The following is a 16,857-nucleotide window of genomic DNA, read 5'->3' on the forward strand; positions in this document are numbered from 1 at the left end:
TCCATGTCACAGGCTTCCGATTTTATTTGAAACGTTTAATTTAAGTGTACTATTTATGTAGGTAGGTAAGTAGGCTTAAGAATTGACCCTCTTGTATGTAGTTACGTATAGAATTAATAATCAAGTTATTCAAATTCAAAATAACACAAGCACATATAGCACCTACATGCAAGAGTTCTTTTCCTTAACCTTTAAAGCTGTAAGTACCTGCTAAGTTATATATTTAAGTAGGTACCTACCTACATAAATCAAAGATCTAGTTGGAGAGATATAAGTTGATAGATACAGAGTGAAATACTTCACGAATTCGCATGTCATTCTTGCGCAGAGCCATGCTAATCTCTCTCTATGTCTAGTCAGATTTAAGTTTATGTACTGCCGAAGTACTCACTTTCCACAAAAATAAATGCAATGTTTGCGATGTAGGTTTGTTCGTTACCTTGTGTCCCTTAGAGCGGAAATATCGTCGACTCCTATTCGGGTACACGTTATTTATCAGCAAGTATATTACCAAAAAATTAATTTTGCAATATTATATTAACCCGGAACGGGATAAAAAGATAAATTACTGATAGATACTTGGACAGATAAAAAACCTACACGTCTATAAGCTTCTACCTTAATACGTAGGTTCTACGTAACACGTATTAACTATCCGATCCATTCGTATTCGAAAACACAAATCACTTGAAAGGGTATACCTCCACACATCACCATTTAAGTATTATATAATTTCAACCATTATTATACACACACAAAGATTTAAACTAACAAGACTCGGAAGAGACTTAATAAAATTAAATTATAATGGTGACACGTGCACGCTTTACCAGCTCGATGTGTTTTCTACCATGTGTTTTAGTATTTTCATTGGCATAGCCACGGTGCGCGCAGGCAGCCTTTGAAAACACTTGCACATCACTATTCCGGATCATTTTTATTTGCTAGATAGTTTAACGGACAACTAAATTTAAATATTTATTTCGAACGGCAAAAGCCGTTAGAAACTGTTTTTCAATATAGTCAGCTAAACTGGGGTACAAATTCAAAAACTCACCAGCAGTTTAGCTTCACGACCTTCCAGATGGAAAAACAGCAAGCCAATGAGGTAATTTGCGTTTGTTTCTAACTGTCAAAATTGTCAAACGCAACTGCCTGAAGTGGTGGGGGTGTGGGAGAGAGATGGACGTATATGCTAGAAAAGGACAATACGACTAACTACAGTCTTGCCACTCTCAATATATTACTTTAGGTTCCGAATATCGGTACAGTTGTTTAATTTAAGGTATTTACTGCCGTCATTTTCCATAAATAGGCACTTTTAATTTATTACTCTGGTATCACTCTACCATAGCTAGCGATGTGACACCATAAAAACCAATATCGATAAAATCTATATGAACATTATAAATATATTGTTATTTTGATTTATTTTTTTAGATTTCTAAAAGATGCAATAAATTTTAAACATAAGTAGTTTTCAGCTTATCAAGCCATCGAAAACCTAAAAATATTGCAATATCAGTCACGTTTTAAAGATCTAAGAACTGCATAAGTAAGTTTGTAATTCCATATAAATATATGCTATTACAAAGTTACTGTTGCAGTTCCTACAAATAGTAGGTAAAGTAAAGGTACACTATGATGTATGTACGATGTGAGTATGTCATTATTAAGTTATTATACGTATTACGTATTACATATTTAAGTCATTATACGTATTACAAATTAAAGATATCTTATTGATACGGTTTTAACACCCCCTGTCACTGATTAAAATAACCGACTTGGTTTCACATTAGCATTACATCTCAAAACTTTTTTGTAGTAGAAGCGTTGCGAGACTTGCACCTTTTTACATGTAATGTTTTTGATGGTTATAATTGACTAAAGCAGACAGTTAAAATTCAGTCAATAAAATATCGACAATATTATCGACAAGTCCCTCGCACTTCTACGTTTACTTAGAACTGACATCATCTCGTTCACGGACAGGGTTGTCTGTGTTTGTTCTTGTATTTGTGTGAATATAGTTTATGCTAGTGTTTGATAATTTTGTCGTGTGCCTGTGTAGCGACGCATGCAAAAAATGCATTAGTGTTTACATTATTTGTGTGCGTTCCTCGCCCCCCGCGCCGAAAACGGCAGAATTTTTCACATAGAAATTAGTGCGTGTCACCACTCCATATTGGATTATTCCTCCGAGTTACACATAGGTTATACTTTATAACTTTCATTTTTCACCTAGGTACTTAAGGGCTGTTTTAGACGGTGCGAGAACTCGCATGCTAGTTTCATTACATTGCGTCATTTGATCGGTCGGCTGAATTGATGTAACCTCAATGGTCTGCAATGTAACTAAAATCGTATACGAGTTCGCGCGCCGTCTAAATGAGCCTTAAGTCTAAAAGGGAAAGTGACAATTGAAACCCCTATTATATTTTTTTTAGCGTTCGGTACCCAAAGGATAAAAACGGGACCCTATTATTAAGACTCCGCTGTCCGTCCGTCCGTCCGTCCGTCCGTCCGTCCGTCCGTCTGTCACCAGGCTGTATCTCACGAACCGTGATAGCAGTTGAAATTTTCACAGATGATGTATTTCTGTTGCCGCTATAAAAACAAATACTAAAAACAGAATAAAATAAAGATTTAAGTGGGGCTCCCATACAACAAACGTGATTTTTGACCGAAGTTAAGCAACGTCGGGCGGGGTCAGTACTTGGATGGGTGACCGTTTTTTTACTTGTTTTTTTTTGCTTGTATTGCTCTATTTTTTGTTGATGGTGCGGAACCCTCCGTGCGCGAGTCCGACTCGCACTTGGCCGGTTTTTTTTTTTCAAAACACGTCTTTTTGATTTACATCAATTTCCAACCCAAAGGCACAAAACTCTAAAATCCCCGATTGTGTGCTCGCGTGCTTGGCAGTAATAAGAGCGTTCGTGTCGCCCGATCCTCGAATTACACAGAGACGGGCAACCTTTGAATTAAGTGAAATTTCTTCTCGTTATTTTCAGATTGTGAATCACAATCCGGCGACCAAATGTGGGCCCGTATTTACTGACCCGCAGGTAAACTCAGGTAGCAGTTAAAAAGGAATTCGGGTAAATTTCATCGCTCGTTAGAGACCTTAAACGGCGAGAACATCCGCCCTGAGTCGCTATTTCCACACTGATCTTATTTCCTTGAGACATTATTGGTTAATTCTCGCGTAAGTACGTTTCAAGTGTTATTAGGCCTTTAAATACATTGTTAATAATACGTTTTTGAATACGAGTACACAACTTCGGGAGCAAATCAAATTATTTTATTAACCGCCTTCAAAAAAAAAAGGAGGTTCTCAGTTTGACCCGTATGTATGTATGTATGTATATTTGTTCGCGATTATCTCGCGTTTGGCTGAACCGATTTTGATGAGGTTTTCAGAAAAGTGTTTCTTATATTCTGGAGAAGGTTTTAGTATACATGGATCTGAGCTGATGCTGAACCCTGGCTGTACCTAGTGGAACTCGGGTTTGGTGCAACATAGGCTCACGCTGTTTTGGTCATCCGACACGCCTTGATGAGCACTTGGGAGAGCAGTACCCAAGATAGAGCTGATGCTGAACCCTGGATGTACCTAGTGGAACTCGGGATGTACCTAGTGGAACTCAGGTTTGGTGCAACATAGGCCCACGCTATTTGGGTCATCCGTCACATCTTGATGAGCACTTGGGAGAGCAGTACCCAAGATAGAGCTGATGCTGAACCCTGGCTGTACCTAGTGGAACTCAGGTTTGGTGCAACATAGGCCAACGCTATTTTGGCCATCCGTCACACCTTGATGAGCACTTGGGAGAGCAGTACCCAAGATAGAGCTGACGCTGAACCCTGGCTGTACCTAGTGGAACTCAGGTTTGGTGCAACATAGGCCCATGCTATTTGGGTCATCCGTCACATCTTGATGAGCACTTGGGAGAGCAGTACCCAAGATAGAGCTGATGCTGAACCCTGGCTGTACTTAGTGGAACTCAGGTTTGGTGCAACATAGGCCAACGCTATTTTGGCCATCCGTCACACCTTGATGAGCACTTGGGAGAGCAGTACCCAAGATAGAGCTGACGCTGAACCCTGGCTGTACCTAGTGGAACTCAGGTTTGGTGCAACTTAGGCCCATGCTATTTTGGTCATCCTCCACATCTTGATGAGCACTTGGGAGAGCAGTACCCAAAATAGAGCTGATGCTGAACCCTGGCTGTACTTAGTGGAACTCAGGTTTGGTGCAACATAGGCCCACGCTATTTTGGTCATCTATCACATCATGATCAGCACTTGGGAGAGCAGTACACAAGATAGAGCTGATGCTGAACCCTGGCTCTACCTAATGGAACTCAGGTTTGGTGCAACATAGGCCAACGCTATTTTGGGCATCCGTCACATCTTGATGAGCACTTGGGAGAGCAGTACCCAAGATAGAGCTAATGCTGAACCCTGGCTGTAGGTACCTAATGGGACTCAGGGTTGGTGCAACATAGGCCCACGCTATTTAGGTCATCCGTCACATCTTGATGAGCACTCGGGAGAACAGTACCCGAAATAGAGCTGATGCTGAACCCTGGCTGTACCTAGTGGAACTCAGGTTTGGTGCAACATAGGCCCACGCTATTTTGGTCATCCGTCACATCTTGATGAGCACTTGGGAGAGCAGTACACAAGATAGAGCTGATGCTGAACCCTTGCTGTATCTAGTGGAACTCAGGTTTGGTGCAACATAGGCCAACGCTATTTTGGTCATCTGTCACATCTTGATGAGCACTTGGGAGAGCAGTACCCAAGATAGAGCTGATGCTGAACCCTTGCTGTACCAAGTGGAACTTAGGTTTGGTGCAACATAGGCACACTTTGTTTTGGTTAACCGACTTGTCGTCGTGTGCCTATGTTGCAGAGTTCCACTAGGTGGGTCGATGAACTTTTTTCTAACTGCCTTTAAAAAAAGGACGTTCTCAGTTTGACCCGTATGTACGTATGTATGTGTGGATGTTTGTTCGTGATTATCTCGCGTTTGGCTGAACCGATTTTGATGCGGTTTTCAGAAAAGTGTTTGTTACATTCCGGAGAAGGTTTTAGTGTACAGTACATGGATGGTTTGAAAAACCAATTGGACCCGGTAGGTGGCCATGCTATCGGTATACCTACCAACAGTACCAACAAATTTATGTGGCTGAAACCGATTTAGATAAAATAGTGGGAGTGGGACTGGGAGTCGGACTCGGACTGGGACTGGGAATGGGAGTGGGCGTGGGAGCAATATACATACAAATCGTTTAGCATCAAAACGTCATATTATGTTGTGTCGCGATTATCATCAAGTTAGGCCATCACCAACATTAGTAGGTAGTTACTAGCCCAAAACTAAATGGAGAGCCTAACAAACTAGTATTTTAGCCCAAAACCTAAAATAAATGAAGTACCCTACCTATAGTACCTATCACTAAAAAGTAAGAAATAAAATAAAATTAATAAAAAATAATTAAAAAATTAAAATTAAACAAAAATAAAACCAAAATAAAATAACTTAATATAATATCTTTTTTAAAAAAAGGGAACCGCCTTCAAAAAACCAACCCACTGAAAAGTACAAAATAATTTTTATATGGCACCCCTTTACGTGTCCAGTCCCTATCCCGTCGTAAAGCAAATTTTTGCCAAAAAGTAAATAATACCTAATAATAAGAAAATTAATAATCATCCGGGTAATTACTTAGTTTTTGAAGGCGGTGCCAAACCAACAAAAACAGTCTTTACTACCAATCAGAAATAAAATTCGTGTACGTAGTACCTACAAGAACTAAATTAATGAGTAAACTAAGTATGTCTTCAAAAATTTTGGTTTGGCACCGACTTCAAAAACTAAGTAATTACCCGGATGATTATTAATTTTCTTATTATTAGGTATTAATTACTTTTTGGCAAAAATTTGCTTTACGACGGGATAGGGACTGGACACGTAAAGGGGTGCCATATAAAAATTATTTTGTACTTTTCAGTGGGTTGGTTTTTTGAAGGCGGTTCCCTTTTTTTAAAAAAGATATTATATTAAGTTATTTTATTTTGGTTTTATTTTTGTTTAATTTTAATTTTTTAATTATTTTTTATTAATTTTATTAAATATTTTGATTTGTGTTTTTAAGTAGTCACACTACTATATATAGATTATAAATTGAAATAGATGTCATATCTTAAAGAATAAGTGACGAAGCCCTCCAGTGGTGAAGGCCGGATTCGAACCGGTGTCTTTTGCAATCCGGGCTAACGCCTTGAACCCCTTGGCCACCCCGCCACGGTGGAACCCGTCTCAATTTCTCGACTATCGGCGCGATTCGTAAAATGAATAAGAGATTCACTAGATATGAAATAGTAAAGATATGTGACGTTCCACGGCAAAAGGTACCATTACCCCGACTGAATATTGGAGCGGCGTTAATAGGTAATAGCGTAAGCCCCAGCCGCCATAAGGTACCTTTTGCTGTGGAACGTCACATATCTTTACTATTTCATATCTAGTGAATCACTAATTCATTTCCCGAATTCATTTCATTTCACTCGTACATGTACGGACATGTATTGGCGCGGGCGAGACGCACGATAACTAAGTAAATAACAGGTTACCATTCTGATATCAGTGTGCGTTTGAATTGGTCTGAACTAGCGACCCGCCCCGGCTTCGCACGGATTAACAAATTATACATAAACCTTCCTCAAGCATCATTCTATTTATTAAAAAAAACCGCATCAAAATCCGTTGAGTAGTTTTAATGATCTAAGCATACATAGGGATAGACAGACAGCGGGAAGCGACTTTGTTTTATACTATGTAGATCTCCGTATGGCGGATGATGCATCGCCGAAAGTTTAGGACGTTTTTAGTCATTCTAAATTACGCAATCAATATCCATGCTATATACTATAATTATATAGGTACTATATTTTATATATAGGTAATATTATAAATGCAAAAGTGTGTCTGTCTGTTTGTCTGTCTGTCTGTCTGTTACCTCTTCACGCTTAAACCGCTGAACCGATTCAGTTGAAATTTGGCATACAGATAGTTTGAGTCCCGTGGAAGGATATAGGATAGCTTTTATGTCGAAAATCATCCCTGATGAGAGTGCAAAGGGGGGTAGAATTGAAAAAGTTAATGAATTGCCTAATGATTGAAGTAAGCAATGCGCAAATTGAATGATTGCTATTAGCATTTTCCAGGCGCTATACTTATTTTAGCTGCTGTCACTAATTCCACGCAAACGAAATCGCGGGCAAGAGCTAGTTTATATATGTCGCAGGGAAATGATCAAAACAGAGATTTGAACAAATCTCTAAGGGATATGATCAAATCACGCAGGATGTCAAAATGGCGAATCCATATCATCATTTCCCTAGAAAAATTCAGTCATTTGACCAAATCACTGACTCTGTTTAGTGAAAAGACAAAATCGGCCAATAAACGCGAAACGCTTTTTCATTTCACTAGATTTGTTTAGGAATTTGACAAAATCCCTAACCACGACAGTAAGTTGACGAAACGAACTTAAAAAGTCTATTAGTTTTATCATTTCGCTAAACAGGTTTAGTGAAATAATAGTCTCAACTGGAAGTCAGAGATTTTATCAACTCGCTTAACTGTAGAGTAAACTGTTGTATACTTGCTTTCGTCATTTCACTAAACCGTTCACAGATTTAATCAAATCACCATATACCATCTTCCAGTTGAGACTTTATCATTTCACTAAACCTGTTTAGCGAAATGATAAAACTAGTTGACTTTTTAAGTTCGTTTCGTCAACTTACTGTCGTGGTTAGGGATTTTGTCAAATTCCTAAACAAATCTAGTGAAATGAAAAAGCGTTTCGCGTTTATTGGCCGATTTTGTCTTTTCACTAAACAGAGTCAGTGATTTGGTCAAATGACTGAATTTTTCTAGGGAAATGATGATATGGATTCGCCTGTTTAACATCCTGCGTGATTTGATCATATCCCTTAGAGATTCGTTCAAATCTCTGTTTTGATCATTTCCCTGCGACATATATAAATAGGTAGGTACCTAATGTAACTGGGGTAGCCGATTTGGACTTACGTTAACGTAATTGCAAATCCCTGGCTCCGTTGCTAATTTATTTAAGCTTCAAACTTGAACTTCAATAAGCTTGCTTTAAATAAGATAAATAAGTTCTGCCAACGCAAACCTACTTAGTGAACTTTCCTAACCCCATTATAGAAAGGGAGTGGAGGTTTTTATATAGGCACCACAGACACATGTGTAAGCCTATTTAACACAAAAACACTATTTTGTACCGCAATTATCAGCTTTTATTAATTTTAAATGCCATTTAATTGTATTAGTTTTCAGTTTGATCAGTTGTTCTACATTTTGATCAACATTAATTTTAATACACAAAAATAAATCAAAAATATCAATCGATAAACACTACTTTTACATTTTTCCTGACACTATACTGCTAATAAAAAAGATACATTTATTTATTTAAACTTTATTGCACAAAATATATACAACAATGTACAAATGGTGGACTTAATGACAAATGGCATTCTCTACCAGTCAACCATAGAGCCAAAAAGCGATACCTTCAATTGGTGCAGATTGAGGGGTTCAATTTATGTTTATTTTTACTTCTTAAGTAGATAGTTCCGATACATACGTCAAAATCTGGTACCTACCTAATAATATTTAATCTGCCTTATAAGGCTAGTACGATTTTTGTATGCCCACGAATGTGTTGTGTACGTTGGTTGCCACATTAAGTACTGCCGTGGATAGAATGGTGCACTCGTCACTCATTTTACGAGTACCTATCAATGACATTCAAGTGACAACCCCGCGTTAATGTCGCAGCAGTAATGCCGTAATAATTCATTCGATTGTAACTTCGTACAAACATGCGACGTCTATTTCACATATATCCATGCTCAGAACTAGTCAGAACAGATATCGTTACAGTGTAGATAATCCGCTAAGTTGGAATATCGCTGCTATGATAAGGTGTTGATAGATCAGCGTACGCCGGCACGCCATTCTGATATTTGCACCTCTTTGTTATTTTGTTCTTGTTTTCATGATAAGTAATATCACAGGGAACATAGATACGTGTCGTAAATGTAAGGCTATGTCATTCAAATCAAACGTCTGAGCCCGTACCATGAGACATTTACGCTACAAAACTGACATTTACGCTATCGAGAACGTAATTTACTTTCTATTCATCTCGTTTGCACTAATATGCGAGTACGAGTGAGATGTATAGAAAGTAAATTACGTTCTCGACGGCGTTTATGTCAGTGCCAAACTAATGGTAGCCGTACAGGGAGGTCGATTTTAATTTAACATTTTGTTAAGGTTTTAATCTGGTTTTGACACGACATACACAAATCGTCTAGGTTAGAGATGGGTCGTGGGTATTTACCCAATTTACCCACCCAGGTAAATACCCGGTAAATACCCATCTACCCGGTATTTACCCGTATCTACCCAAATGGACGGGTAGATTCATTTCTTATTGCACATGTCGAGTTGTGTTAAAGTGGAGATATAAACCGAGTTAATAGTTGTAATTAATGTGTGTCATTTAAAATGAAAAGGTTTAGTGAAACCTGCAGTTGTAACTAAGGATTTTTTAGTACACTTTTGATAAATATAAAAAAAAACCGTCATAAGTGTATTTTTTTTAGATTTTAGTAAATTATCATACTTATACGTTGATAATACACATTCGAACTTCAGTCGGCGGGGGGTGTGGTTGGGGGAGGAGGGTAAAAGTGAACTTTTAAATATTTCTTGGAATCTGTCATTAATATCGAAAAGTGTTGTATGTACAAACTAAAGTACACAAAATTTACTACAAATAAGGTTATATACATTTTTTTCCTAAAACTAACTGTATTTGACTTATGAGCTTCCCAAGTTGTGACACTGCACAATTTTTTTTTTTTATCATTCATAAGTAGTCTTTATTGTCATCTTTCTAATGTATATTAAAAGCGTTATAAAACATTTCCGGAAACCAGGGAATGATTTTACACGATATTCATAAGTTGACTTATATGTTAAAATCGAACTTCACCTCATAGCAACCTTTTCGTAATTAGTTTGAACATACATTTTATGTAACATTATAAAAAATTACTTAAATTAATCTTATTTATACGCACATACCATTAAACACATCAAATTTAGAAGAAAAAAGAAAATACCCGCGTATTTACCCGCGGGTAGGTAAATATCGGGTATATACCGGGTAAATACCCGCTCTCGGGTATTTACCCGGGTAGTTACCCATCTCTGGTCTAGGTACGCTTTCCACACACTTTCGCTAACGTCCACGGTACTAGTAAACTCCGTAAGGGAATTGATGCACCAAAGTTCATAGGCACATTTAGGAGCAGCGGCTGGATGAGTAAAGGGGCCCACTGATTAACAGTCCGCCGGACGGTATCGGCCTGTCAGTTAGAGCAAAAATTTGACAGTTCCGAACAACTGACAGGCCGATACCGTCCGGCGGACTGTTAATCAGTGGGCCCCTTAAAAGGTACCTTTGGCGGGCAAATTACACGATTACCCTAAGTCAACGGTATGTAATTTTGTACAAGGTACTTAGTAATACGGCATTCAAATCGGTAGATAAAGTCATAAGTCATAAAACTGTCATATCAAGTTAAGTGCTCGTTATTCAAACATCCCAATTTAATACCAATAACATAAATGTGAAAGTTAGTCCGCCTGATCGACAAAGTTGCGGGACTAACTTTTGAACTAATATCTAGAGCGTAGATCAGGTTAGCCAGGAAACGGTCAGAGAAAAGTAGCATTGTATGTTTAACTTCAATATTATTGGATTCCATCAACTGAGCAATTATTGTTAGCTAAGCTTATATTTAGGTCAAAATAAGATTTCCAACGATACTACAGGTTCAAATGCTATTCAGTATTCATTTCAAAATCGTATTTCATGTTCTAGGTTGTTGCGCCGCTCGGCTAGCGAGCCATTTGCGAATTGCTCGCGCACAGTTTGCACGCTGTACGTCGTACTACCTCTGTACTCGTACGTATAGTTAGTCGATTTGTAATAGGCCCCGATGGCTAATCCTTTGTCTATTCCTAAGTAAAACCGCACGTGCTACTTACCTGCAAAAAAGGGTCTTAAATTATTCTAATTGGCACCTGAGCGCGGGCTAGTCCAACGCTCAAAAAAACAGTGTAGGTGCGCTCTCCGATAATGCGCCTTTGTTACGCACCTCGATGACACATTTTAGACTGGTTCTGTAGCGTTCGACTAGCCGGCACTCACTAACTATACTGTACTGAGTGCCGGCGAGTCAAATGGACCACACACAGCCTAGAAAAATATTTTTCCATTAGTTCATTTTGAACTTTATTGCAATCTCCATAGAGTGTGGGAATTCAATAATCGGTAAAACGGCCCAACTATTTTTAGGCAGGTAGAAGCTTGTGCGGTTTCACTTAACATTAGACAAAGGATAAGCCGTTCGGGGCCAGTTCCCAATCGACAAACTATACACAGTGCACGCGAGCAGTTATTAGCGAGCATGTTGCAAACAAAATGTTCCTTGCATTGCAGCCCGAAGTCAGAGGTCTTATACACTAGTCTCTGCTCTTTCCGAACAGACTCTGTTTTAATAGTAGTTTATGCAACAGTGATATAATAAGGGTTCTTAAAATTCAAGGGTCGAAGTTACAAAACGAGACGTAGTCGAGTTTTGTAAAAAAAGACCCGAGAATTTTAAGAACCAATTATGAGCTGTTGCATACATTACTTTTTCTATGACAGCTGCAGCAAAAAAAAAAAAAAAGTTATTATTAAAAAAAAAGAGTTATTATTAAAAAAAAAGAGTTATTATTTAAAAAAAATTGAGTTATTATTTAAAAAAAAAAGAGTTATTATTGTAAATGAAAACATACCTCTTTCAATCAAGATGATCGGAACTTGTATCTTTAAAAAAAATAAAGCAGTTGTATTATACTCATAAGATGACTGCTAGCAGTCATCTTATGAGCCTATAGACAAAGCATTCAAATGACATTGCTTTAGATATCACTGTCAGTCATTTAATTGACACATTTAAGTGCTGGAGTAGAAAAAAATTATAATGTTTCAGACGCACAGCAAGTGTTGTCAAAATGAGATCAATATATACAGGTAAGATTCTGCCCTTGGTATTAGGTACTGTATTTAGGCAGTACACATACTGGATTACCTAATGTATGTATATCTTAGACAACATGTATAATTTACGAGTAACGCAGTCAATGTCAATATCTCACGGCTGAATAATGGGTTTACAACGATATTAATTTCCACCTATCTTCCGGCCACATACCTATATAGGTACTAGGTAGGTTGAGGCAGTAATGAAATTAATTGGTCTTATGCGGTCCAAACGAACCATACTCTAGTAGGTACCTATCAACAAAAATTTTGTAATAGGTGTGAACCATGTTGACTTTTGAAAAGGACTACCAGAAAACTATTATACCAGTTCTATCTTCCTATAGGACGCGACTGACCAGTTTGCGGTTGTTGTTCAATTTCACCTCGGGCCTAGCCAAGATAGAGAACGGCAATCGAAACTTAAATAATATATGGAAATAGTCACGTGATATCTGTCATCCCGATACATTTTTTCATTTCGTTTGACGTCTTTCATCTTGGCTAGGCCCCCTGATGTCGCATTCTTAGTGAACGCTTCATAATGCGGTATCTGTGTATCCGGATCATAATATGGCAACCGCTCGATATTCATTAGCTCCGGAACTACAGTAAACATGCTCGGCCGACAGTGGCGAGTGGGTTTGCGTGTAATCGCCACTGAAACGGTGTTTGCATGGCAGTTGGACTGCGGGTGATTAAGGGATACCTATGGACTAATAAGCGATCGGACGATACCTATATGAGAGTTGGCTTCCGGCTTGGGTTACAGTTTCTCGGAACGTTTAGGCCAATTCTTGCTTTGATACTACCGAGTGGAGAACCTCTGGCTCCCTTGGCAAGCGAGGTTCCCTTAGGATTTTTGTTTAAATGGCAATGTAACGGCTGCGAGTGATTAAAGTACCTATTAACTGGCTATTAGTGTAAGACTACGGGAGAACTGTAAACTGAAATAAATGTCATAAAATCCAGTGGCGGAGGCCGAATCCGAACCGGCATCTTCAGGTCACGCGGCTAACGCCCTGGACTTTTAGGCCACCCCCGTCACGGTGGCACTCATCCAAATGTATCTATTATGTGCAATCATAGAAAATCCAGGCGTCTTTTACTCTAAGGATTTGATTTTGTTTGCAAATTTGTACTACGGGTAAAAAATCCCGTAATCTCCAATCCGCACGAAAAGTAAGTAGTACCTCAGCCATTCTTCTTTGTCCAAAAGAGTCCGTTCCTCTTTTAGAGAATAGCTACATAAATAATTTGGTAACATTGTTCCGATAAATAGTATCCCCTAGTTACCTAAAAGTCGGATGAACGTTATTGACGGGTTTGGGATAGGGTTCACCGTAAGTATAGTTAGTTTTAGTTTGAAACTTTAAGATCAATAAGTTTGTATTAAAATTGACAAGTAATGGGTAACGTCCATTAGTCCAAATGTAACTTTGGGTGTAGTTTGTGAGTGTAACTAGCCCTGGCTAGGGTCAGAGGTCATTTGGTAAAATATTCATCCACCTGCCTAGTGAAATGAATGAAAATGAAAATGAAAAGCCTGAGAATATGATTGCGATATGTTCATATGTTGCTTACGTTGATAGTTACTCATGATGAATTATAATCGAATTAGGTAATTTTACACATGCATGTAAAAATGACCATGAATGTAACCACGCTTAATGCAAATATATTTATACTGTCTATTAGTAAATGTACATACATAGTAGAGTCACGTACAGTCAAGGAATTTAACTTCGTACCTTCGTACCTCTGAGTCCTCTGACAATTAATATAGAAGCCTGTAGGTATTTTTTATTTTATTACATTAATTATTAAAGAAATAAAATTCCTTGAACAAATTGATAAAAAGGAATCGATTTTCCAGTTAAACTTCAAAATGGCGTAGTTATCTCGAGATTATTTTTTTCGTTTTAGGCTCTATCTGTTTAAAGTGTAACATAATTATGCAGTAAACTGACTTGAAGTGTGCAACTAATGTAGAATTAGGACCCTATTCGGATTTTGTAATAGACATCTATTAGAGATCTTTTAGACATCACCAAGATACGATAACGATATGTTTAAGATCTAACCTGTCAAATTCGACATTTCCGCGATTCTGGAGATACTCTTGAACGATTTCCACAAGATATTACTTAGAGATCTAATTCACATCTAATAGATATCTAACACGATCTATCGTAAAAGTGACATTGTTTGCCTGAATTGAGCTGCAAAAGAGAACTAGTTGAAATCTAAACTATAACGTATCTAGAATGGATCTAGTACGTGTCGTCTCTTTTGAATATCTTGAAGTTCGAATACGGCAGTTAGTCTTGAAATGCGCATTTGCGCAACCATTTTTTAGTCAACACCCAGCCTGACCCGGTAATCCATCATGGCATGGTTTTGTACATACACTTACAATCTTACATCTTTTACTCTGTTGTTTCTGTTTTGTGTAAACTTGATTATGTGCAATAAAGTGACATACATACATGCACACGAAAATTAATCTGGATAGGCCTCAAGAAGGTAATCGTCCACGGAAAGCATTCCTTGGTACACGGCTGACCCTCGCAGGGCGATTAGTCCAGAACACGTTGATTTCACGGCTCAATCCCGCCGGACCCGACAGCTGGACATCGGTCGCTAATAGGTACTAAGTGCAGGATTCCTATTCTCGATGCTTACAGCGCTGCAGGCTAATAGAGTTTATGATACATAGTGAATTTTATAAGATAGTAGCGACCCGCCCCGGCTTCGCACGTGTTAATAAATTATACATAAACCTTCCTCTTGAATCACTCTATTAAAAAACCGCATCAAAATCCGTTGCGTAGTTTTAAAGATCTAAGCATTTAGCATACATAGGGATAGACAGCGGGCAGCGACTTTGTTTTATACTATGTAGTGATAATAGTTGAATGAGAAATGTGACCTGCAGAGCAGACCATCCGATACGAAAGCATTTTTGCCCAAGCTGAAAACGGCTTGGGCAATTATAAACTGGAATAGTTGTATTATTGGAGGAAGCTTGTAATTTTCATTCTAGTAGATAAGTTTATCAACCTATGTATATTAAGCATCCCGAATAAAATAAAATGAAAAATACTAAACCCTCCAGTGGCGGAGGCACTGGGTGGACTGACTTTCTTCTATGACATCTATTTCAGTTTATATAGTTTGTCAAAGCACTGTCTCATTTCAAACATATACAGAGAGAACTATTCTATCTTTGTCTTACACTAGTACTAGCACCCAAAAGAAAATAGTTAATAATGAGTATAGTTTTCCTGGTTCTTACTGACTGACAAATTACTATAGTTGACACGAGGCAAACGCTCGTCTGCATTCAATAGACAATGTGAATAGCAGCTCAGGTTCCAGATCCACTGTTGCGGTGTGTTCGGACTCACTTGATTTGGGTCGCTTTAATCCTATTGCAATCAAAGTTATGTATACAAGGTTATAACCGGAATCGCTGTCCGAATTTATTTCGAACTCGTCGGCTGGAGTTAATGGTTTTGATAATTTTGACAGAACTGCCACTTGTAGGAAAATATTAAAAAATTTCGAAAATTGTATAAGTTTCGACACTTGTCAAAATAACATATATCACGGAATTTTATAACAAAAGTTATAAGTACCTACTTAACTTAACTTTTGTTTTCTAATTTGTTTTGTTTCTAACTCAATTTATTTCTAATTCCAACACCACGTCAGACGAAGTCGTAATCGTCATTAAAATAATTACCTATCTATATTAAAATATCGGAGCGACCAAGGTGGTCAACAAATATCTGAACACACCTCTATTTTCAAGTCGTTAGAGCGCGTGTTCAGAGATGTGAAAAATACTTTATAAAAAGTATTTAAATACAAAATACAAATACTTCCTTGATATACTGTTTCAAATGCAAAATACAAAATAGTTTTTGAATTTGTATTTAAAATACAAAATACGAAATAGGTATTTTCAAAATACTTTTTAAAAATACAAATACTTTGCGATAAAAGGTACTCTGAATAGTGAATACCTAGTCTGAATTAAAAAGTATACTCAGAATATCCGAATTGAAAAGACTCTATTCATTCTTTGAAAACAGTGTGTCAATCAGTCCTCTATCTAAAGTGCAAATTTCTAGTTGTTTGCTCATATTAACCGGAAGGATGGATGGATGATGGTTTATAACGGACAATTTTTAAAAGCATTAATTTAGATTTGTAATGTTTTACAGCTAGTATAATGCCTCTCGTTAGTGTGATGAAAACGTCTCGTTTGTGCAGAAAAGTTTCATCAGGGCAGAAAAGTTTGTTCTCCTCTCGTACATTGAAACCCTCGCAACACTCAAGATTCCACTTTTCCAATATTATTGTTCTTCACTCATTGACAATTCAATTAACCCACGTGCAATTTTCCCCAATGCAGTTCCGGTACTTACATTTATATTATCGACACACGATGCGCGGCTCTAACGTTACGCTTAAAAAAGTTTACGTACGGACAAGCGCTTACGCCGTTGACCTAGAGACTATTATTACTTAATCCGCGCGGAAACAGTCCTTGTCGGTCTGCACTGCGGACAGTCCATGCGCGCCGTTGTCTTGTATAAACGACTTCTTGTACAGCCTAGTGCGGTGATATTAC

General features: G+C 37.9%; 1 non-coding gene across 1 annotated transcript; it reads right to left on the minus strand.

Annotated features, from left to right (window-relative positions):
* Window positions 1–283: 283 nt before the first annotated feature.
* Window positions 284–387, minus strand: LOC134656169 (U6 spliceosomal RNA). Its single transcript, XR_010097484.1, has one exon. It is a non-coding gene; the product is annotated as a U6 spliceosomal RNA (small nuclear RNA).
* Window positions 388–16,857: the final 16,470 nt, after the last annotated feature.

Source organism: Cydia amplana, chromosome 17 (genome assembly GCF_948474715.1).
Source record: "Cydia amplana chromosome 17, ilCydAmpl1.1, whole genome shotgun sequence".
Classification (NCBI taxonomy): domain Eukaryota; kingdom Metazoa; phylum Arthropoda; class Insecta; order Lepidoptera; family Tortricidae; genus Cydia; species Cydia amplana.